General features: G+C 41.1%; 1 protein-coding gene and 1 pseudogene across 3 annotated transcripts in view; one reads left to right on the forward strand and one right to left on the reverse strand.

Annotated features, from left to right (window-relative positions):
- Cbfa2t2 (CBFA2/RUNX1 partner transcriptional co-repressor 2) overlaps window positions 1-23,627 on the reverse strand; it is a 98,279-nt gene that overhangs the window by 61,902 nt on the left and 12,750 nt on the right. The gene's annotated exons all lie outside the window — the stretch shown is intronic.
- LOC130881427 (protein FAM162A-like) overlaps window positions 3,660-23,627 on the forward strand; it is a 32,331-nt pseudogene continuing 12,363 nt past the window's right edge.

The following is a 23,627-nucleotide window of genomic DNA, read 5'->3' on the forward strand; positions in this document are numbered from 1 at the left end:
AGAGGTATATAAGGCACAATCTTGTCTCTAAAGTATAAATAAACAAACCACACAGCCTGGAATGATGGTTTGCACCTCTAATCATGGCACTTGGGAGAATGAAGCAGGACAAATGTTACCATGAACAGGAGACCAGGACCCAGGATGGGTTAGTTATTGAGAGCCTGTCTTAAGTGAGAATGCAAAGGTCAACAGTCAACCCTGCTCAGTAAAACACTGAAATATAACCAGGTATTATGTGTTTACCAGAACAGGCTAAAGAATAGAAGAAAAAAAACCAGATAGAGAAAATTGTCTTTGGCCAGACACTTCAGTGGCACAATTAGCACCCACTCAATTCATCTATCATGATAGCTCAATCTTATTTTGACATTAAACTAAAATTGGCATAGGAATGATAAACTAAAGATTGCAATAAATGAACTGAGAGAACAGTACTAACTATGAGATTTCATGGACAGCTCTCCAAAGTACAGAATACTCCCACACACAGAACAAACTTCCAAGTTTGGAGTGGTTAACTTACAGTCTTCCAGATTCTGTGATTCTTCACAAATACAAGCAGAAATATAGATAGATTGTAGCAAGAGTACAGATGCAGCTTGCAGATGTCAGGCTGTTAGCTCTGTGATCAGCAACCATGCTGCCTGCCTTGCCAGGCACTCCTGGTAAAACTGCCTCAGGTGGCACTTGGGGCTATCCAAACAACTGAAGGAGGCTCTTCCTACTGGAGAGCACTCTTAGTGGTCACACTATGGAAAAAGACCTTATCTAAGAACTAATGATGATAGGATAAGGATGTCTCCGTTTTCTCCTCTATAAAAATATTACAACCTGGCTTTACTTCCTGCCCCTGAGGGGCCTTTATGGGATAAAAAGCTTTGCCAGATTAAAAGCACAATGTAAATACGAGGCTATAATATAGCAAGGACTGAATCCAAACAACATAAATGGAAGGTAGATGGGCACTTTGGCAGATCAAATAGCCACCTATCCTATCAGAGTGAACATGTAAGTACCAATACCTGCTATTAGTTTAAAGGAGGTCTTTGTGAGCTTGAGAGATGGCTCACTGGTTAAGAACACTTGCTGTTCCTGCAGAGGATGCATCCAAGTTTGGTTCCCAGCGGCTCACACCTTTAATCCTACCTGCGCTAGACGTCCCATCTCTAATAAAAATTAGTAAATGAAGAAAAACTTTAAAAGCTCATATAAAATTAGGGTTAAGCACTACAAACATTAACTGAAGAATTCAGAAAAAAAAATACAAGTAAGAGTGATACGGCATGTCTTGCCTTTAATCCCAGCATTCAAGAGGGTGAGGAAGGTCAATCTCTAGTCCAAGGTCAACTTGGTCCAAGTAGTGAGTTCCAGGTCAGTTATGGACACATAAGTAAGACCGTCTCAAAAACAAGTACAGCCAACAGCTTTGGTAGGGTGGGGAGGATGGTTTATCTGGTAGAGTGTTAGGCCTAAAATACACGAAGCCCTGGATTACACCCTTAGTAATTCATAAAATTATGTGTGTGATAGATAACTGTAATCCCAGCACTCAAAAACAGAAAGAGGAAAGGCAGAAGTTCAAGGTCATTTTAAGCTTGAGAAAGTTCTAGGCTAACCTAGAATACATGACACCCCGAGGAGGTGTGGGGGAAGCAAAGAAAAAATAGAATGATTAGAATAATACTGCACATTCTGATGACTAGAAAATAAATGTTCCAGAACACTGGCATCAGGTAAAGCATTTTATCCTGAAAGAAAAATAACACAGCTACCTCACATAGCAGTCTGTGCAAACACCATATGGTCTGCTGAAAGAAGTTTACTTTTTTTGTCCTACAGATAAAAATGAAAATGAGGTTGCCAGAAATATTTCAGAAATAATTTTGCCATCCCAAGTGTCTAATAAAACATGTACAGTATCCAAGTTTATTTGTCTAACTTCATTTTGAAAGCCCAAAGTGCCCACCACACTTAAAATCATGGGCAAGGAATGGTGGCGTCTTTAATCCCACCTCTCAGGAGGTAGAGGCAGCAGATTTCTGTGAATACCACACCAGCCAAGGCTATATACAGTGAGAACCTCAAAAAATGAAATAAGACAAGAAATAAAAGCTAGTGGTGGTAGCGCACACCTTTAATCACAGTCCTTAGGAGGTAGAGGCAAGCAGATCTCCATGAGTTCCAGGCTAGCCTGATCTATAGAGCTAGTCCAGGATACCCATGGCTACACAAAGAAACCCTGTCTCGAAAAACCAAAGATTAACTAACTGATTGACCAGGGGGCTGGAGAGACAGCAGTTAAGGGTTAAGGCTGCTCTTCCAGATGTCTAGAGTTAAATTCCCAGCACCCATATGGTAGAGCTCACAACTGTCTCTCACTGTAGTCCCATGAGATCTGATGACCTTTTCTGGTATTCATAAATGCAGACAAAATACCCACATAAGATACATAAATTAATTACATTTTAAAAATTTATAAGGGGTTGGAGAGATGGCTCAGCAGTTAAGAGCACTGGCTGCTCTCTCCAGAGGACCTGGGTTCAATTCCCAGTTCCAGGATTAAATGCCTGTTTTCTGACAGGTGTGTGTGTGTGTTACTAAGATATCATTTTTTTTTTATTGTGCTATATATTTGTCTCCACTCCCTGCTTCTGACAGTTTTTAAGGTTGTCTTTTTGGGCCAATGATATGGCTCAGTGGACAAGAGCAACTTCCATACCTGACAACCTCAGTTCAATGCCTGGGCTCTACATGGTGGAAAGAAAGGGAGTATCAATACCTAGTGTTGTCTTCTCATCTCCAAATGCAGGTGGTGACATGAATGCACCCACACAAACACAACAAAATAATGTTTCACTAATGTAAAAGAAAAACTTTTAAAAAAGAAATGTCTTTTTAGTCCTACTTTTTATTTTATGTTCCTCAAAACCCTTGAATATGGTGGCAAACATTGAAAGCAGAAAGATCTTGTAATAAATTGTTTTTTATGAAGAACCAGTTTTTGTTACCAAATTAGTCCACCTACTAAGAAAGTGTGGTACTGCCCACATATAATTTTAGAATGCTGACACTGAGCCGGGCAGTGGTGGCGCACGCCTTTAATCCCAGCACTTGGGAGGCAGAGGCAGGCGGATCTCTGTGAGTTTGAGGCCAGCCTGGTCTACAAGAGCTAGTTCCAGGACAGGCTCCAAAAAACCACAGAGAAACCCTGTCTTGAAAAAGAAAAGAAAAGGGGGCTGGAGAGATGGCTCAGAGGTTAAGAGCATTGCCTGCTCTTCCAAAGGTCCTGAGTTCAATTCCCGGCAACCACATGGTGGCTCACAACCATCTCTAATGGGGTCTGGTGCCCTCTTCTGGCCTGCAGGCATACACACAGACAGAATATTGTATACATAATAAATAAATAAATATTTAAAAAAAAAAAAAGAAAAGAGAAAAAAAAAAGGTTGCTGACACCGAGTTTGAGGCCAGCCTGGGCTATATGGTAAAGCTCTATTCGGTACCCTATTTTGTACAAATGTTTTACAGGCTTCTTTCCCCCGGCTTAACCAACATCTGTCTGCTTCTTTAAACCTTGGTCCAAATCCTGTTACCATTTGCTGGTGACTGCCTGGCTGTGCTCTAACAGATGAACACTATCACCTTCAATCTGCACAATGTCGTCAAAGGTAAGAAGCACAAGTGCCACATTATGCTCAGCATCCTCCAACCTGAGTCAACAGTTCCCAGCAGAACAACCCTCTACACCTTCTATGACTTACCTTGACTTTTCCTTAACTCCTTTCTCCTTAGCACTTTCATTCTTATAACTTTATAAACAGAAACCATGTTAAACACAGGCATTTTTTAGAATATGTATATTATGTATCTTCATTGTCTGTATCTCACCCACTAGGATTGAACTCCTACAGGGCAAGAGCTTTGTTCTGTCTACTAATTTAGTCCAAAACTAGAATAATGCCTGGCACAAAGTGAACACGTATGATATATAAGTGACTGAGTGAATAAAACCAAGGACAAACCTGCCCATTATCGGATGCTCAGAGAGAGAGAGAGAGAGAGAGAGAGACACCAAACCCACTCTGGTATCTTTCACTGATGTGAATTGAGTTCACGCCTTGCTTCTAGTCAGGCTTTTCCACAGTTCTTTCCCCAAACCACAGGGGCAGAGAGCTCCATATACATAACCCAGACCCTACCATTCCCACATGTATCACTCATTCACGGTTTACCCAGCACTCAGAAAAAGAATTCAGATTCCTCATCCCAGCTTGAAAAGCTTCTCAAGAGAATTAGGTAGACAGCCATGAACTAAGAGCTATCCATGCCATCCAGCGTGGGTTCAGTTAGGACTCATCTAAAAATAATACAAAGAAATAAAGAAACAAAGTTCTTTTAAGATCTGCCTTCCCTTTATATTCATTTTGACTCTCATTTCTTCACTACAACACTGTAACTATACTGGACATTTTCTTTTCTTTGAACATACCAAACTTATTCCCATAATTTACCCTCTGTCCTGGAATAGTCGTCCTTCTGATATCTACTAGATTTCTTCAATGAAATTTAGAATAACAGACAGCTATAAACTGACCTCTGAGTATCACACCCTGGTTTTGCTGTTATTGCTGATGGCCATCTATTGAGCTACACTTTTTATTTTTAAAGGCAGGACACCTCATGGTATTCCAGGCTGGTCTCCATCTTCCTATGCAGTTAGCCATGGTAAATCTTGAACTGATCCTCCTCCTACCTTCATCTCCAAAATGCTAGAATCACAGACATGCTCCTGTAATGCCAGTTTATAAACTGACAGAAACTGAACCTTGGGCTTTGTGCATGCTATCAACTGCACCATTTCTTTCTTTATTTGTTTGTTTATGGGGGCAGGTTTCTCTATATAACCCTGGCTGTCCTGGACCTCATGTAGACCAGGCTAGCCTCAAACTCAGATCCACCTCCTACTGCCTCCTCTGTGCTAGGATTAAAGGCATGCACCACCACATCTAGCTTATACTCCAACTTAAAAGCAATTTTATAAGTTGTTTTGAGACAAAAAAAAAATCTCATTATATATCCCAGGTTGGCATAAACTTACACTCTTGTCACCAAGTGCTAGTGTTAGCAGGGTACACTATAACTCCTGGCTTAAAAGCATTTTTCACTTTGAAATGTCCTTGAAATTCCAAAAACAGTTCAAAGAGCACTCTTTTAAAAAAATGATTTGCTATTTTTATTTTATGTACGAGAATGTTTTGCCTATATGTATGTCTGTATACCACATGCATGTCTGATGCCCATGGAGGCCAGGAGAGAGTATTAGATCCCTTGGAACTAGAATTACAAAAAATTATGAGCCAGCATGGAGGGTACTGGGAACTGAATCCAGGTCTTCTGAAAGAGCAGCATATTATATTTGTGACTGGTAGGCATTTCGTTGATCAGGCCCCTCACCATCTAGCTCTTGCTAATCAGACCTGCCTCTGTCTCCCAGGTACTGTAGCCACCAGTACCATTCGTTCATCTGTCTGTCTGACTCTGTCTGACTGGATGTAGTATACCACTTTTAGTAGGAGGGCCAGCTGTCTTGCTTTGCATCAATCCTAGAGAAATTTTTAGTTTCCTGCTTTTCTGTGTAAACTTTAGAGTAAGATCTTTCAGTCTGATGGTACAGTATCAGACATTCTGATAAATTTGTTTATATACAAGCAAATTTTGTAGCTCTTAACAACTACATACTGAATATTTACAGGTATGGTTACACTTAGTTGTTTTAGAAAGGTTGAAAAAAGGAAAGCGAAGGCGCTGGAGAAATGGCTTAAGGGTTAAGAGCTGATTTTTTTGGGTTTTTTTTTTTTTTGGTTTTTTTTTTTTTGGTTTTTTTTTCGAGACAGGATTTCTCTGTGGTTTTGGAGCCTGTCCTGGAACTAGCTCTTGTAGACCAGGCTGGTCTCGAACTCACAGAGATCCACCTGCCTCTGCCTCCCGAGTGCTGGGATTAAAGGCGTGTGCCACCACCACCCGGTGAGAGCTGATCTTATAGAGGGCCTGGGTTCAATTCCCAGCCCCACATGATGGCTAACAACCATCTGTAACCCAAGTTACAGTGAATCTGACAACCTTTTCTGGTCTCTGAGGGCTTCAGGCAAGCAAGTAGTACACAGGCATGCATGCAAGCAAAAACATTTATTGTATTGGCATTTCATTTGTATTTTAATAAAAAAGATTGCCTGAAGATAAGAAAAGTAAAAAACAGCCACACTGGCCATCCTTACAGACCAGACAGCAATAATACACACCTTTAATGCCAGTAGCATTTATCTCAATTTTAAAAACAAAAACCTCTCATTCAAGTTTTTTAATTAAAATACACACCTAAGCCTGAAACTTGTAATAGCTACACCTATACTATACTTAAAACTGTCCCAACTTGGGCTGGAGAGATGGCTCAGAGGTTAAGAGCACTGGTTGCTCTTCCAGAGGTCCTGAGTTCAATTCCCAGCAACCACATGGTGGCTCACAACCATCTGTACTGAGATCTGGCTCCCTCCTCTGGCGTGCGGGCATACGTCAAGGCAGAATGTTGTATACATAATAAATAAAAAAAAAAAAAAAAAAAAAAAACTGTCCCAACTTGTTCCAGTCCCAAACTGCAAAGCAATGTACACCAACTCTATGAGCAGAAGACCCAGCTTCAAACCCACTGATGTGGTGGTCAGAGTACAAATGCTGCCCCAGACTCAGATTTGAATGATTAGTCATCAGGGAGTGGAACTACCTGAAAAAGTCTGGGAGGTGTAGCCTTGTTAGAGGAAGTGTGCACTTTAAAGATCCTGCATCTTTCTCTGCCTTCAGATCTTACAGCTCTGGTACCCATGCTCCCCAACACGGTGACAATGAATAACCCTGAAACTGTAAGCCAGTCCCAATTAAATGTTTTCCTTTCTAAGAGTTGCCAAGGTCATGGTGTCTCTTCACAACAACAGAACACTGACTAAGACACATGTTCTCTCTAAATCTTTCTGTTTTTCTTATGCTTACAATGAAGGAAAAACCGGGCATGGTGGTTCATGCCTTAATCCCAGCATTCCAGAAGAGGCAGAGGCAGAAGGATTTCTGTGAGTTAGCTTACATTCCATGTTCCAGGACAGCCAGAGCGACATAGTTGAGACCCTGCCTCAAAATAAACTAAGCAAAATCCCAAAATGATGAAGCAGATTTCAAAGCTCTCAAAACACTAACCTATTCTAAGTGTGATCAGTCCACGTTACCTGGAAAAGTTCCCAGGTAAAGCGCTGGTTGCCAAGAGTTTTTCAAATCTTAAACCTCTTTAAACTCCAAAAGAAACAGAACAGAAAGGTAAAAAGATATATCCTCCAGTCAGGACCGTTTCTCAGAAAAACCCTGTCTCAAAAAAACAAATTGTATACACACACACACACGTCAACAGAAATGGTCCTATATTCCATATTTTCACATACTAACTTTAAAGTAATAGAGCTGTCACTTTAAATTAAATAATCTGATTTATAATATTATAAACTAAGGATTTTGTAGTAAAATCTGAGCTGCAAAACTAAGCACTCACCAGTCAAATCAGCCAACTCCTTGACTTGTACAGGCTATTAGGATACTCTTCATTGGTGTGGTATTAGCTTTGCCAAAAACATAATCATTGGAAGCCAAAAGCAACTTCAAACTGTCCTTAAAATTGGATTTTGGGTTTTTAATCTCCAATTCACCTTTTAACAAATCTTCCAGCTCTTGTTCTGACAGGCAGGCTAGCCTTGGACTTACTGTGAGGCTGGCCTCAAGCTGCCTGGCGTCCTTTTGCCTCCTAAAATCTAGGATCTCAGGCACATGTCACCATTCCACTACAATCAGTTCGTAACAAGACTCAAAATGAAACACACAGATTTAATGATAAAGAAAGAAGTCTAGGACATTAACCATCTTGCTGTGGTAATTGAGGTAAACTAGACCCAGAGTACAAACAAGGAAATAATACACAAATCCAAGGATTTAGCTAATACGGTTTGCATATAGTTTTCAATCAACCATTTAAACTAGCCCTCCCATGTTTTTCTTTAACATACTGAACACTCCAAATAATTTTATAAAGCAGGGGATAAAAAAAATTGCGCCTCTTCCCATCTCTACCCTAAGAACTTATGCTATGGCTTGACTGGACACTATAGGTGTGATTGAAGTATATAAAATAGTGGCTATAAGTCCATCCAAACTCTTAAAGCTCCAACACTCATACGCAGAAAGCTCAAATTACTACTTCACTATGACAATGAAGGTTTTTCTCCGCCTGACATTTAGGAAGGAGGTGGCTAAGAAGGAAGAAAAAGGGCATAATTAATTTTGCTTGTAAAATGTTCAACACAGTTGTAGTTGCCAATTGAGCTACAGCCTATTGGGGGCCTAATAGATTTCAGGTTATTATGGTTTGAGGCGGGGGCTTGTGGCAGAAATCAATAAATGACTACTACGCCTTTGCGCAGCCCCATATGGAAGTAATCAAGCGCAAGGGTGGCAGCTGGGGCCAGTAACAGTCACCTGCAGTTGAGGGACATGGGGGTTTCAGATGGATTTAATGCTAATTTCCTTCAGAAACAATGAGCTACAAAGAGCAGAGTAACAGACAGGAGGGATGAAGAGACCAGCCAGAACAATGGCTGCACCTGGTGCTGGGAGCAGAGGACACATCTGTCACCCTCAAAGTGGCCCATCCCCCATCTCTTCCAGCAAAGTAAGGCAAAGTCCCTAAGCAGCTTGCACACAGCAACAGGTCTGAGTTTTTAAGGCTACCACATTCTCTACTGAATCCCTCTCTCTTGTGACTAAGAATTAATTAGGGAAACAGAGCTAGTTCCATCAGCCTGAAATGAGACATATTAAAAAAAATGCATATTTTAATTAAACTTCTTCATTACTGTGATTTACCAATGTTGGGAGGGCAAAGAAAAATTACACAGAAAAATAAACTTTATTAAGTATTCATGTAGCAAATATTAATGCTTAAAACTCATTTTACTACAATTTTACAGCTGAAGAAACAGGCTTAGAAGATGTTAGAATCAAGGTTCACGTTACAGAACCTAACCTAATGCTAAAGCCTACACATAATCTCATTTTCTTTCTTCCATCTTTCTTCACACAATCAAGGGAAAATATATGTTCTGAGTCTATGCATTATGCTACATGCTTGTAATCCCAGCATTTGGGAGGTAGAAGCAGAAGATGAAAGTGATCTTAGCTACACAAGTTCAAGGCAGTCTGGGCTACATGAGAACCTGTTTCCACTGAACAAAAAGAAAAAGAAGACACATACTCCACTTGCATTTTAGTTCCAGCTATGAGACATCACTGCAGGAGCACGAATCCACGTTCACACAGAACTGTAGCCCACCTTCCTAACACACTGCTCAGGATGGAAAAAACCAGGATTTTTTTTAAACCAAGCACAGAAAATTACTAAGGGTGAGGAAGTATGTGCTTTAGAAAAGTAGACCCATATACACTTTCAATTCCCGGCACAAATCTGTCACTATATAATGTGTAAGTGTGTATACACCTGAGGACTTTATGATCACTGGGTACTGAACACAGGACCTTTACACACTCACAACTGTGGTTGTTTCCTGGGGCTGTGGGCCTGAATCTGGAACCCAAAGCATGCATTTTCAATATAGTCTCCATAGACACTCTTTTACTCAGTTTGAGACAAAGTCTTACTAAATTGCCCGGGTTGACCTTGAACCCACTAGAGAGTGCTGGCAGGCCTTGAACTTTTGATTATCCTGAGAAGCCAGTATTATAGGCCAGTACTATCAGGCCCAGCTGCTAATCACACAGTTCTTAGAAGTTAACTGTCCGGGAAGTCCATCAGCTAGTAACAAGCTATTTTGCAGGGTTTTTTTTTCCCCTGTAAGACACAACCACTAATTCCTTTATTTACTGATTTGAACTTGGACAAGAAATAAATGCACTTATTTTCAATATAGCAAGACCTTTTAAACTGAATTTGCTACAATATAAACCACAAATTGAAGGGGAAAATATGTCTGTATATTGGTAAATGCCTTACAAGCAAACAACTGTGCTTGGATCTAAAAGACAGCAATAGATAGGCATATATTTTAAACACAGCAAAAGGGGCTGGAGAGCACTAAGCAGTTAAGAGTCTTCCAGAAGACCAAGTTCAGTTCTTTAGACATATTTGGTGGCTCACAACCACCTGTAACACCAGCTGCTGGGAACCAATACCTCTGGCATCCTTGGGCACCTGCACTCACATCCTGATACTAGCATACAGATACACTACAGATACACACACATAATTTAAAAAATAAAATTCTTGGGGCTGGAGAGATGGCTCAGCAGGTTAGGAGCACTGACCAAGCTTCCAGAGGACCCAAGTTCAGTTCCCAGTACCCCCACAGGGCAGCTCACAACTGTCTGTAACTCCAAAATCCAACAGCCTCACATAAGACATACATGCAAGCAAAACACCAATGCACATCAAAATCATAATAAAATTAAAAGAAACAGCCAGGCGGTGGTAGAGCACACCTTTAATCCCAGCACTTGGGAGGCAGGGGCTGGAGAATCTCTGAGTTTAAGGCCTATCTGGTATGTAAAGTGAGTTCCAGGACAGCCAAGGCTACACAGAGAAACTCTGTCTTGAAAAAAACAAAATGAATGAATGACTAAATGAATAAATAAATAAAAACAGCAAAAGTCCACACCATACTACCAAGCATGGTGGCACATACTTGTAATCCCAGCACCTGGGAGTAGAGTCAAGATTAGGAGTTAAAGTCCAGTCTTAGTTACATATTATATATATATATATATATATATATATATATATATATATATATATATATATATATATTCATTCTAAACTGGGCATCATGTTTCACATCTATAATCACAGCATTGAAAGGTGGAGTCATGAACATCATCCAAATCCATTCAAGGCCATTCGCAGCTACCTGGAAAGGAATTCAAAGACTGGCAGTAAGTTCCTTTCTCAGTGTCTACCCACCCCTGTCCCCCCTGCACCCCACTAGGCAGCTCACAAACAACTCTAACTCCTGTTCCAAGGGACATACCTCCACTACACTTCCATGGGGCCTGTGCAAGTGCACAGCTAATTCACTCATGCACGCACACATAAAACAACAAATCTTTTTTTTTTTTGGTGATTTTTCGAGACAGGGTTTCTCCGTGGCTTTTGGTGCCTGTCCTGGAACTAGCTCTTCTAGACCAGGCTGGCCTCGAACTCACAGAGATCCGCCTGCCTCTGCCTCCCGAGTGCTGGGATTAAAGGCGTGCGCCACCACCGCCCGGCACAACAAATCTTTTTTAAAAATCGGTTATAATCTTGTTGGTTTATTTGTTTGAAACAGTCTTTCTTTACAAAGGGTGTCCTGGAACTTGATATGTAAACCTGGGTTTCCTCAAACTTTTCTTGTAGATCAAGCTGGCCTCAAACTCACAAAGATCATCCTGTCTGCTTCCTGGAGTGCTAAGATTGACAGCAAGTGCCACTGAGCCTGATTTTGGTTTTCACTGCTGAGCTCTAGCTGGGACCCCACCCACAACTGAATTCAGGGCCCTCATCTCACCCCACCAGGGCTGTTAACTGAGCACTTTTATTTAGGGTCAATGGATTATCTACCATCTAAGCTGGGTGGGTGACATATACCTGTTACCCCAGCACTGGAAGGCTAAAACTGGAAAGCTGCTGTTAGTTTAGATAGGAGCAGCCTAGGCTATATACACAGTTCTGTGCTTTAGTTAGGACCAGACCAGCCTAGGTTACATACACAGTTCTATGCCAAACCTGAGTCACAGTATTCTTGAAGGCTAGGGACTCAGCCACTAATAGCTGAGAGAACACAGGCTTTCTAGCATGCACAAGATCTTGGATGCAATCCTGAGCCCCAAAATATGAAACAGTATTGCTTTTCTTTTCAGGCTCTCCCACATCAGACTACAGCCTATAGTACACGTTAAGTTCTTTTCTCCCTACTCATCCTCGGGAACATAAGTCCTAAAGGTACAATATTGCTCACTGAAGTAGGACCATGTAAATTCAATGTAACACTATAGCTTCTCAAATAGTCAAACAAGTCCCAGCTGCTGTCCACTACACCTATCAAAATGCCTAAAATTTGTTCTACTAATTCGGTCAATTTAGCATAAAAGAAATTTCTAAAAAGTTTCATTTTGAAAGTTCCCACTAGTTGAGGGAAATGGAGATAAAATTGAAAGAATCTGAACAAGAGAAGGTGTTATTGTAAGTTTCAGGCCAAGAGGGTCTACATAGCAAACTCCAGCCAGTTGGGGATACTGAGTGAGACCCAGTCTTTAATAAACAAACAAAAAGGCACTACAGTTTTCTTAAAACACTCAGGTGATATAAAATTAAAGAACCTTACAAAGGGAGTTCCAGGCTCCAAAGCTACAGAGAAACCCTGTCTCGAAAAACCAAAAAAAAAAAAAAAAAGAACTTTACAAAATAAAATTTACTGGGGGACCATTGGGATGGCTTAGAAGCTAAGAATTCTGGATACTGTTCTGGAAGATCCAGCAACCACAGAATGGCATGCAGTCACCCACAACTCCAACTCCAGGGGATCCAATGTCCTCTTCTGACCTCCATGAACACCAGGCTTACATGTGGTACAGATACATGCAGCCAAAACACTCATACCTAAAATGCCAAAAACTACTTTAAAAGAAATAAAACTTTTTCGGGGGGGGGGGGGGGGCGGTGGTTTCACGGCAGGTTTTCTCTGTGTAAAAGCCCTGGGTGTCCTGTAACTCTCTCTGTAGACCAGGCTGGCCTTGAACTCAAAGAGATCAGCCTGCCTCTGCCTCCCTAGTGTTGGGATTAAAGGTGAGTCACCAGGACAGGCGTAAAACTTGTTTTTTGTTTGTTTGTTTTTGTTTTTAGAGACAGAGTTTCTCTGTAGCTTTGGAGCCTGTCCTGGAACTAGCTCTTGTAGACCAGACCTGCTTCTGCCTCCCGAGTGCTGGGATTAAAGGCGTGCGTCACCACCGCCCGGCATAAAACTTGTTTTTAAAAGTTTCCATTTATCATTTCATAGAATTCTGGAGGAGCCATGTCCAATTTAAACAGTGCTGATCAGTGAGATGGCTCAGTGATAAAGGCCCTTGCAGTCAACCTTGATATGACCTAAATTTGACTCCTGAAACCCACTCAATAAAAAAATTAGCAAGAGACAAACATAAAAATGTTTTTAAAATAACCATGCTCTTTGAAAGTAATACAATCAATACTTCACTTGGGCCAGCTGACTTTTCAAACTTCGTCCGTTCTAGTATAGTCAAAGGGAATTACATTTGTATTTTATATTCACAATGCTTTCCAAACTCTATAGTCATGGAGAGGTTTAGCAAAGATGACATGCAGAACAACAAATACAAAGGATCTAAAAGGTGGGTGCAGGGTCTGGAGAGATGGCTCAGTGGTTAGGAGCACTGGTTGACAACCATCTGTAACTCCAGTTCTAGGAGATCTTTTCTGGTTCCTTTAGGCATCAGGCAGTCATGTGGTACAGATGATATACATGTAGGCAAAATATCCATATACATAAAAACTTAAATGAAAATAAAAAGTGGGTGCAACAAGAAAAATAATACCCTGAAAACATGAGTTAGACCAGATACAGTTGTAGCTCAAGGTTTAGGAACCTACCACAAAGAAAAATAAATACCTAAACACTTTTTAAAACTGATCAGTGTGCCTTCTATGTGCTGGAAAGGCTTTAGACACATTTCCCCAATACCAACACAAATCAGGAGTCAGCTGGCTGTGGTGGCACATGCCTTAAGGGAGGCAGAAAAGGGTAGATCTCTGTGAGCTGGCGCCTGGCCTGGTGTACCTAGATATATAATAAGACTCAGTGAGAAAAAAGGGGGGTTGGGAGCAGGAAAGCAAACAAACCCGAGTGGGGTTCAGAGCAGCAGTTGATCAAGATGAGAGAACTAGGAAATAAAACCCATATAGTATATACTAAACTCAGGTTCTGCCTATAGGGGGCTGATCTAAAAGTCTTTCAAAAATAGTAGTAACACTATATAAATAACCAACAAGCATCACAAACTGACAAAGACTCCAGAACACAGTAGGGTTTGAAGTGCTGTGCATGCATGTGTACACATGTCTCAAGCACACGCCCAAGCACTCCAATTCACAATTCAAGTCAGATTTGATGTTATTTCAGCCACAGAAAACAGCATAGGAGCAAAACATAGCAAGCTCTAAAATGCAGACGACACTAGCTTTGCTGCGATCTCTTTTAGTGGTGACATGTCAGCACTTTCAAATAAAATCTGACAGTGGAAAAGAGCACTCCAGCAGCCTCTTTAACACTGGTTTCATATACTTAAGAGTGTGCCAGAAGTATTCAATATGGAACAGCTTAAAGAACTATTTGTGGGACTACTTTTCTAACTATAGAATTTATGAACTACATCTGACTTTAACTAAACTTTCCATTCAAAAATACAAAGGTGGCAATGAAAAACTAAATAGAAACATAAAACCAAATGAAACATCAAAATGAAGCCAAGACTAAACTCACAGGATATCTATAAACACATAATGGGAGATAAGCAAGAAGCTTTGGAGAGGCAGAGAATTGTGCACTTTATCACCCAGAGGAGAGCTAAATTAAAACGTACACTTACCCTGGATGTCCAAATTATAAAATCCAGACTCGTAATATACCAAATCTACTTGAAATAGGTACTAAAAAGCTCTCTTCTCCCTCTAATCTTCAAAGCCCAATCCGAGACCAGCCTTCCTCCTCCTTTCATTAGCTGGACATGTGTCAGGTTCTCTCACATCTGCGATTTCTCACTGACTGGAGCTGCCTGTCCCATTCCAGGGAAACACAGATGGATCCCAGATGGGAAGGTCCTGCCAAACAGACCAGCTCTTCACCCTGCCAGAATCCCCAGATAGTCAGTCTCTCTCTCACTCCCTCCTGCTTCCTCTCTCTCCACTACCCCTTCAACCCTCCCTGTTACCAGGGCGCTTTGCCAGCTGATGTCACTAAGCACACACCTCCTAGTGGCTCCTGGCCAATCTGACATTAACTTGTTAAATTCATGTAATCTGTTTATGGCTGAGAATAACAGCAAGAATATTGTGCAAAACCTATCTATTCGAGTCACTAGTAGAATAAATGTACAGTTGTACATGAACACACAAAGACTCACATTTTGGGGTACATTCAAATGTTTAACAATCACCACCTAAAATCCTACATATTGTATAGTTTTGCTATTGTTTAATAACTTCTGCTCTTTGGACCAGTTTTTAAGCCCTATGAGACAAAAGCCTTCATAAAATAAATTGTAAACACATTTTGAGAGTATAATCGCATGAAAAATAAAAAGCTGCAAATTAGTTTTGGGACTATAAGCAGAAATCTATGTAAATGATTCACACAAGCTGCCTCCCAGATCCAGACTTAGTACTCTGCAAAACTGGCACGTGATTAAATTAAGACAATGCAGACAACACACGGTTCTGGTGCCGTAAAGATTGTAAATCAAAGATCAGGACACAATGCAAAAATCGCTTTAAAACCAAGCAAACACGAATGTAAGGCTTCCCATGATTAACATTTAGAATGTTAAGTCTAAGTTTCAACAGTGAAGAATTCAGTAAAATTGAGATAATTATTTTGAGAATCTAGACAGAAGATAGACCCACACAACTATCAAGCTGAATCCTTGGCACTTTCCAAGAACTAATACAAGATAATGCTTAATCAATTTCTGCTACATTGAAAACTGGTATCTGAAAGCTGATACTACCAGTTAAAAGATTTTACCATTGTGTAAACTGAGTGAAGGGTCTTGAGCTTCTCTGTACATTTTTTAAATTTCATGTAAATCTTTTAAACTAAATATTAAAATGGAGGAGGGGCTTGTCTTCTTCCCAGGTCATATTACATAACATATATACTACATTAACATTTATAAGAACACGCCAGGCAGTGGTGGCTCACGCCTTTAATCCCAGCATTTGGGAGGCAGAGGCAAGCAGATCTCTGTGACTTTGAGGCCAGTCTGGTCTACAAGAGCTAGTTCCAGGACAGGCTCCAAAGCTACAGAGAAAACTTGTCTTGAAAAACCACACACACACACACAAAAAAAAATTTACAAGAACACACATTAAGAATGAAGATCCGAAGTTCAAGACCAGCCTGGTCTGCAAACAAGTTCCAGGACTGGCTCCATAGCTACAAAGAAACCCTGTCTCGAAAAACCAAAAAAAAAAAAATTAAAATTAGCTGGGCAGTGATGGCGCACGCCTTTAATCCCAGCACTCAGGAGGCAGAGGCAGGCAGGTCTCTGTAAGTTCAAAGCCAGCCTGGTCTACAAGAGCTAGTTGCAGGACAGGCTCCAAAGCTACAGAGAAACCCTGTCTCAAAAAACAAACAAACAAACAAAAAAGAATGAGGATCCAGCTGGGCAGTGGTTGGGAAGTGAACCTGAGTCCTCTGAACGTGCAACAAGTACTCTTAACCACTAAGCAATCTCTCCAGCCCCCGGTAAGCAATCCTGATGGCAGGCACTGAGCTACTACAGCTAAGACAGTTTGCAGTTATGACCCATAAAAAGTACATAATATGATAAACATTTAGGGTTTTTTATACATTTTTTATTGATATTTATTGAGCTCTACATTTTTCTCTGCTCCACTCCCTGTCTCTCCCCTCCTCCCTTCAACCCTCCCCCAAGGTCCCATGCTCCCAATTTACTCAGGAGATTTTGTCTTTTTCTAATTTCTACTTCCTATGTAGATTAGATCTATGTAAGTCTCCCTTAGTGTCCTCATCGTTGTCTAAATTCTCTGGGATTGTGGTTTGTGGGCTGGCGTTCTTTGCTTTATGTTTAAAAACCACCTATGAGTGAGTACATGTGATAATTGTCTTTCTGTGTCTGGGTTACCTCACTCAAAATAATGCTTTCTAGCTCCATCCATTTTCCTGCAAAATTCAAGCTGTTATTTTTTTCTGCTGTGTAATACGCCACTGTGTAAATGTACTACATTTTTCTTATCCATTCTTCAATTGAGGGGCATTTAGGTAAACATTTAGTCTTTATTACAAAGAAAAAAGATGGTTCACCCAGCTGTGCCTGTAATCCCAGCAAAAAGAGACCGCAGCAGGAAGACTGCTGCCAAGTTTTTTTGTTTGTTTTTCCAAGACAGGGTTTTTTGTGTAGCCTTGGCTGTCCTAGAACTCATTCTGTAAAGCAGGCTGGCCTCGAACTCAGAGAGCCCCCAGACTCTGCCTCCTGAGTTAAAGGTGTTTGCCACCACAACCCAGCTACCACTACAAATTTAAGGCCAACCTGATTTACATAGTAAGTTCTAGCATGAAGATTATGGATTCTAAATATTATTTCCCAATAAAAGCAACTTATTTAGAAGAAAAGTGCCCTCCCCACAAGGGAGAGGAAAGGATCAAACTTCTCATATCAGAAAGCAAAAAGGTTCCAAAGTCTTCTGAAAGTTGTGTCCAAAAAGACTTAGACCTTGGCTGGTGACAGTCTAAGCTACATGGACAGCATGAAGGATCCCAAGCTCAAGCCATCCTGGAATATAAAGTGAGCTCAAGGCTAGTGTGAGGAGCTTAGTGAAACTATGCCCAAAGAAGTTAAACAGGGCTCAGTGGTTAAGAGCACTGGCTGCTCTTCCAGAGGTCCTGAGTTCAATTCCCAATAACCACATGGTTGCTCACAACCATCTGTAACGAGATCTAGTGCCCTCTTCTGGCCTGCAGACACACATGCAGGCAGAACACTGTATATATAAATAAATAAAATCTTTTTTAAAAAGTTAAACAAACAAAAGGTTGGGGTGAGAGACTGGGAGGGTGGAGTAACATACAACTATATGTAATTCCAGAGCTCAAGTGAAGGCAGAATAAACAAATAAGTGAAGATCATCTTCAGCCAAACAGTGAGTTCTCAAAGACAACTTTTTAAGTCTCAAAACAAAAACAAACAAGAACAAAAATGAGAGCTGGTTTTGAGGTTAAGAGCACTTCTGCTCTTGCAGAATTTGGTTCCCAGCACCCACTCAGGCAGCTCAAAACAGCTTGTAACTCTAGCCTCAGAGGCTCCAACATCCTCTTCTGACCTCTGTGGGCACCGTACTTCCGCATAAACCCACTTCAAAGATACATACATATACACATAATTAGAAATAAAAATTTAGGCCGGGAAGTGGTGGTACATGCCTTTAATCCCATCACTAAAGAGGCAGAGGCAGGAGGATCTCTCTGAGTTTGAGGTCAGTCTAATCTACAGAGCAAGTTCCAAGACAGCTAGGACAATTACACAGAGAAACCCTGTCTCAAGAAAACAAACAAACAAATAATGCATAAATAAATAAATAAATAAATAAATAAATAAATAAAATGTGGAGCTGGACGGTCCATGCCTTTAATCTCAGCACCTGGGAGACAGAGGCAGGTAGATCTCTGAGTTGGAAGTCAGTCTGGTCTACAGAGTACCAGACCAGCCAGAACTAAGAGAAACCCTGTCTCTAAAAACTAACTAATAATAATAATAACAATAAATAAAAATTGAGGGAGAAAATTGAGTGTCTTTGAGAGTTAAGAGCACTGGCTACTCTTCCAAAGCACCTGGTTTCAATCCCCAGCACCCACATGGTAGCTAAAAACTGTCTAACTCCAGTCTTAAAGGATACAACACTCTCTCCTGACCTCTTTGGGCACCAGGCACTCACGTGGTACAGACATACATGCAGGCAAAATAATTATACACACAATTTGTTTATCATGTGTCTTATATTTATTTATTTAGGCTATTTTTGAAACAGGGTTTCTCTACAATGCCCTGGAACTCACTATGTAGACCATGCTAGACTCAAACTCAAATATCCTCCTGGCTGCTTCTCAAGTGCTGGAATTAAAGGGATAAACCATAATTCCTGGCCTAAAATAACTTTTTTAAATTAAAATAAATAAAAATTTAAAGCCAGGCATGGTAATAAATACCTTTAATCATAGCATGTGGGAGGCAGGGGCAAGTAGATCTGTGAATTTGAGGCCAGCTTGTTCCACTTACCAAGTTACACGGTGAGACCCTGATTCAAAATACAAGAAGCCCCAAAACAATTAAAAAATATGTTAAGACAGGAGAGGACTGGAAGAAGAAGCATCAGTGATTAAGAGCACTGGCTGCTCTTCCAGAGGCCCTGGTTCAAGTTCTAGCACTCACACACCATCTGCAACTCCAGTTCCAGAAGGATGCAATGCCCTCTTCTGGTTTCCAAGGATGCAATTCATGAAAGTGATGCACAGAAACACAAACACCCATAAACGATGCAGACAGTGGGGGAGGGGAGTCAGCTTAAACAACAGAGCTAAATCCAAGCCAGCTAGAGCTACACAGTGAGACCTTTAACCACTGAGGCATCTCTCCAGACCCACTTTGCACCTTAAATATATAGTTTACTCTAAGTCAATCACAAGTTTTATTGAGACATGACCTCTAAGCTGTCCTCAGAATAGGACTGCAGGCACACGATACCTCTCGACCAGTTTAGGTGGTGCTGGTGAGCAGGCATTCTACCAACCTAGCTACATCCCTGGCCATTATCTCATTTTTTCTTTAAGACAAAGAACATAAGAGTGTATGCAAGAGGGGAAGGAACTCAGAAGAAAGCACCGTCCCTGAGGAGCTCATGCAGTCTGAAACACCAGGATCTGCAAAGGCTGGAAAACAAGCCAAATGGACATCATCTGTGGGCAGCGAAAATAATGGGTTTAAAAACTGAAAGGAATCACTCCTTGAAAAAAGAGCATAAATCAGAAAGTGTTATCAGGTAGTTCACCATCTTACTAACCTATACCACACTGCTTACAGTACCCACCCACCATCTCCACCCTGCCTGTCAGCTTCTAGAAAACCCAAGACTGTTCTCCTGGCTCATTTCACTGAAAACCACAATCAAAATATATGACAGACACAGCCTCTATCTTCTCATAGGTCTTCTCACAGATAATCAAAATGGATTCAACATGGTTTGAAATGGTGTTTTCAAAAGAATCAAATATACCCCGTATGATTGATTCATCTCAGTGTATAAAAGACACACATACTTTAATAGAGACATCTAGATAATTGGCATGTTTGCAAATTGATCAAGAAAGAAAAAACATATATAAAGCATATTCTATTTTAAGATAAACAGCATGCACTCACTCAATGAAAAAGAGCTAAAAGATGGCTTACAGTGCTTTGAATGGGTGCCCTCCTGATAGAATTACTTTTTTTCTGGCCCCAAAACTGAACTTGAATAACTTTTCTCAAACTGTTTAAGTAACAAAGCCAGATGGTGTATGCCTTTACTCCCAGTATTCCAGAGGCAGAGGCTGGTGAGTCTCTTAATTAGAGGACAGCCAGGACTAGATAACCCTGTTTCAAACCCTGCCCCTCAAAAGGAGAGTTTAAGTAACAAACCACTTATTAAAAGGTCTAAATGTGGTACTCTGTAGAGTAAATGCTAAACAGGAAACAGGGGTGTCTGAGAACAAAGGTGACAAGACCTGGAGAAGTATGGAGCCCACATCCAACGCTCAGAGATCTAGTTTCTCTTCTTTAAGTGATAACTGCACTCACTGTGGCTGGAGGGTAGACTCCGGGACATTCAGTACATTGTTCTACTTTTTGGGTTCAAAATTTTCCACAGGGAAAAAAACAAAACAAAATCCAATAACTTTGCTGGGGGTGGTGACACATGCCTTTAATACCAGAATTTGGGAGGCAGAGTCAGGGGATCTCTGTGAGTAGGAGAGTCGGAGGCCAGCCTGATCTACAAGTAGAGTTACAGGACAGCCAAAGCTACACTGAGAAACCCTGTTTCAAAAAACGAACAAACAACAACAAAAAATTACATAGCATGCCCATAGGTTTGATTCACAGCCCTCCCCACAATCCACCAAAAAAAAAAAAAAAAAAAAAAAAGATAAAAAAAATTTATTTTTTGAGGCAGGGTCTCTATACATAGCTCTAGCATTCTGGAACTATGTAGGTAGATCAAACCACCCTCGAACTCAAGACATCCACCTGCCTCTGCCTGCCAAGTGCTGGAATTAAAGACATGTATCACCAAGCCCAGCTTTCAGGAATGAAATTTCCACATATTAAATAAGTAAATAATATACAGAAGAAGAAAAAAAAAAAAACAAATACCCAGGGGGGTTACCTACACTGTTGATCCCAGAGAGGAGGCAGAGGCAGGCTGGACATCTCTTGAGTTCCAGGCCAGCCTTGTCTACACAGTCAGTACAGGCTAGCCAGGGCTACATAATGAGATCCTGTCTCCAAAGGGGAAGTGGAGGAGAAAGAGGTAAAGAGGTAAAGACATAACTAAAACCTTCGTCTTTTTCCTATCTTTGAACTTTTTTCCCCTTTTAACTTGATCTTTGCCAGTCTCCCCCTTGTCAACAGGTCCACTGCCATTTAACAAATGGCGGTTTGGAGGATAAAAGACAGACCCTTACGCAGGCAGTGGAATTCCAAATGCTAGACTCTTGGCTCCACAATGTCTGATTCAGAACTGCTGGGAGCTATTAGTGTAGCTCGCCCACCCAGGCATGTGAGGCTGGGAGAGCTCCTTTCACACCACCCGCACAAGCCTCGTATTTATGCTACAGGCTTCAAGGCTCATGTGCTTTTGTTCTGCACAGGAACACATGAAGTCCAATGTAACTCCAGACATTATTAGGAAGATCCAGAAGGAATAACAAACGAAGCAGTTTCGATGTGGACCTTTTTATAATGGGGCAACAGTCCAAGACAAATAGCTTTTCAAAATACTCAAATACAAGGTGGAAAGGATCCTCTCTAACAGTCTCAGACGCTTCTGGCTTAAATGACAACACTTGCTATTCTGCAGACATCTCTTGCTCTTTCCCACCTCCAGCCTTTGTTACAGACACTACACCTGGAACTGTGGCCCAATCAGTCTGCACACGCTTTCCATCATTCCCCATTTTTGACTGTCGAATCATATCCTTTCATCAAAACAAGTGTTACATCCTGACAGTCCCTAAAACTCTTTGCTCTAAATTCCATCTTTTTAAAAGCAGTCCTAAGGACTAAACCAAGAGCGTCAGCACCCACACTAATAAAGCTAGCTGTCTGTGAGTCTATATCCCAACCTTTAATTCATCCCTATTCATCCTGTTTATTTTTTTTTATTTATTTTTTGGTTTTTAGAGACAGAGTTTCTCTGTAGCTTTGAAGCCTGTCCTGGAACTCCTGATGTGTAGCTGGATGGCTGGCTCCTGATGTCCTCCTCTCCTTGTTCTCTCCTTTCTTTCTGTTTATACTGTTTACCTGATAGCCCCTCCGTTGCTTCTGCCTCCATCTCCCAAGTGCTGAAACTAAAGTTGTTCATTACCATGCCTGGTTTAAGGATTTAAAAAAAAAACAAGAAAAAAAAAAAAAAAAAAAAAAAACAAGAAAAAAACCAGACTGGGCAGTGGTGGCGCACACCTTTAATCCCAGCACTCGGGAGGCAGAGGCAGGTGGATCTCCGTGAGTTCGAGGCCAGCCTGGTCTACAAGAGCTAGTTCCAGGACACGAACCAAAAAGCTATGGAGAAACCCTGTCTCGAAAAATCCAAAATAAATAAATAAATAAAATAAAATAAGCCGTAAAAAAAAGAAGAAAGAGAAAAGCCCAGAGGCAAAAGGTAGTCGGGATAATTTATGAAGCGCTGGCCAAGTTAAGGCCAGGCATTCATAACCAAGAATAAGTCTCAGTGCATGATTTATCTGAAAGCTAGGTGGTGGGCCCCCAAAGAGTCCAAAGAGCATAACATCATATCACAATACACACACATACACACACACACACAGAGAGAACCCCCATTAAGATTCAGGGGGCAGGCCGGGCGGTGGTGGCGCACGCCTTTAATCCCAGCAGTTGGGAGGCAGAGGCAGGTGGATCTCTGTGAGTTCGAGACCAGCCTGGTCTACAAGAGCTAGTTCCAGGACAGGCTCCAAAGCCACAGAGAAACCCTGTCTCGAAAAACCAAAAAAAAAAAAAAAAAGATTCAGGGGGCATGAAAATGAGGACAAAAGCAGGGCATGATGGTACATGCCTTTAATCCTAGCTCTTAAAGGTTCCAGAAGCAGGTAGAGCTCTGGAAGTTGGTCTACATATTATGTTCTAGGATTGTCAGGGCTACAAAGCGAGACCCTGACTCAGAGCAAACAAACAAAACAAAAAGATAAGGGGTGGCAGTGCTGTTTGGGACAAAGACAGGAGGATCACTGGGGCCTAGCTGCTCTGAGTTCAATGACTCAAGGGTCTAAAACAAAGTGTGATTAAAGCAGGATACTTGATATTCTCTTCCAACCTCTGAAGCTACACACATGGGGGCACCCACACAACTCTTTTAAAAAGATAAATAAAGTTCTGGAGAGATGGCTCAGTTGGTAAAGCATTTGTCATACGTGAGTAAGGACAGGTTTGACCTTTAACATCAACATAAAAAACTGGTGTGGTGGTGTACA

Source organism: Chionomys nivalis, chromosome 9, assembly GCF_950005125.1.
Source record: "Chionomys nivalis chromosome 9, mChiNiv1.1, whole genome shotgun sequence".
NCBI lineage: Eukaryota > Metazoa > Chordata > Mammalia > Rodentia > Cricetidae > Chionomys > Chionomys nivalis.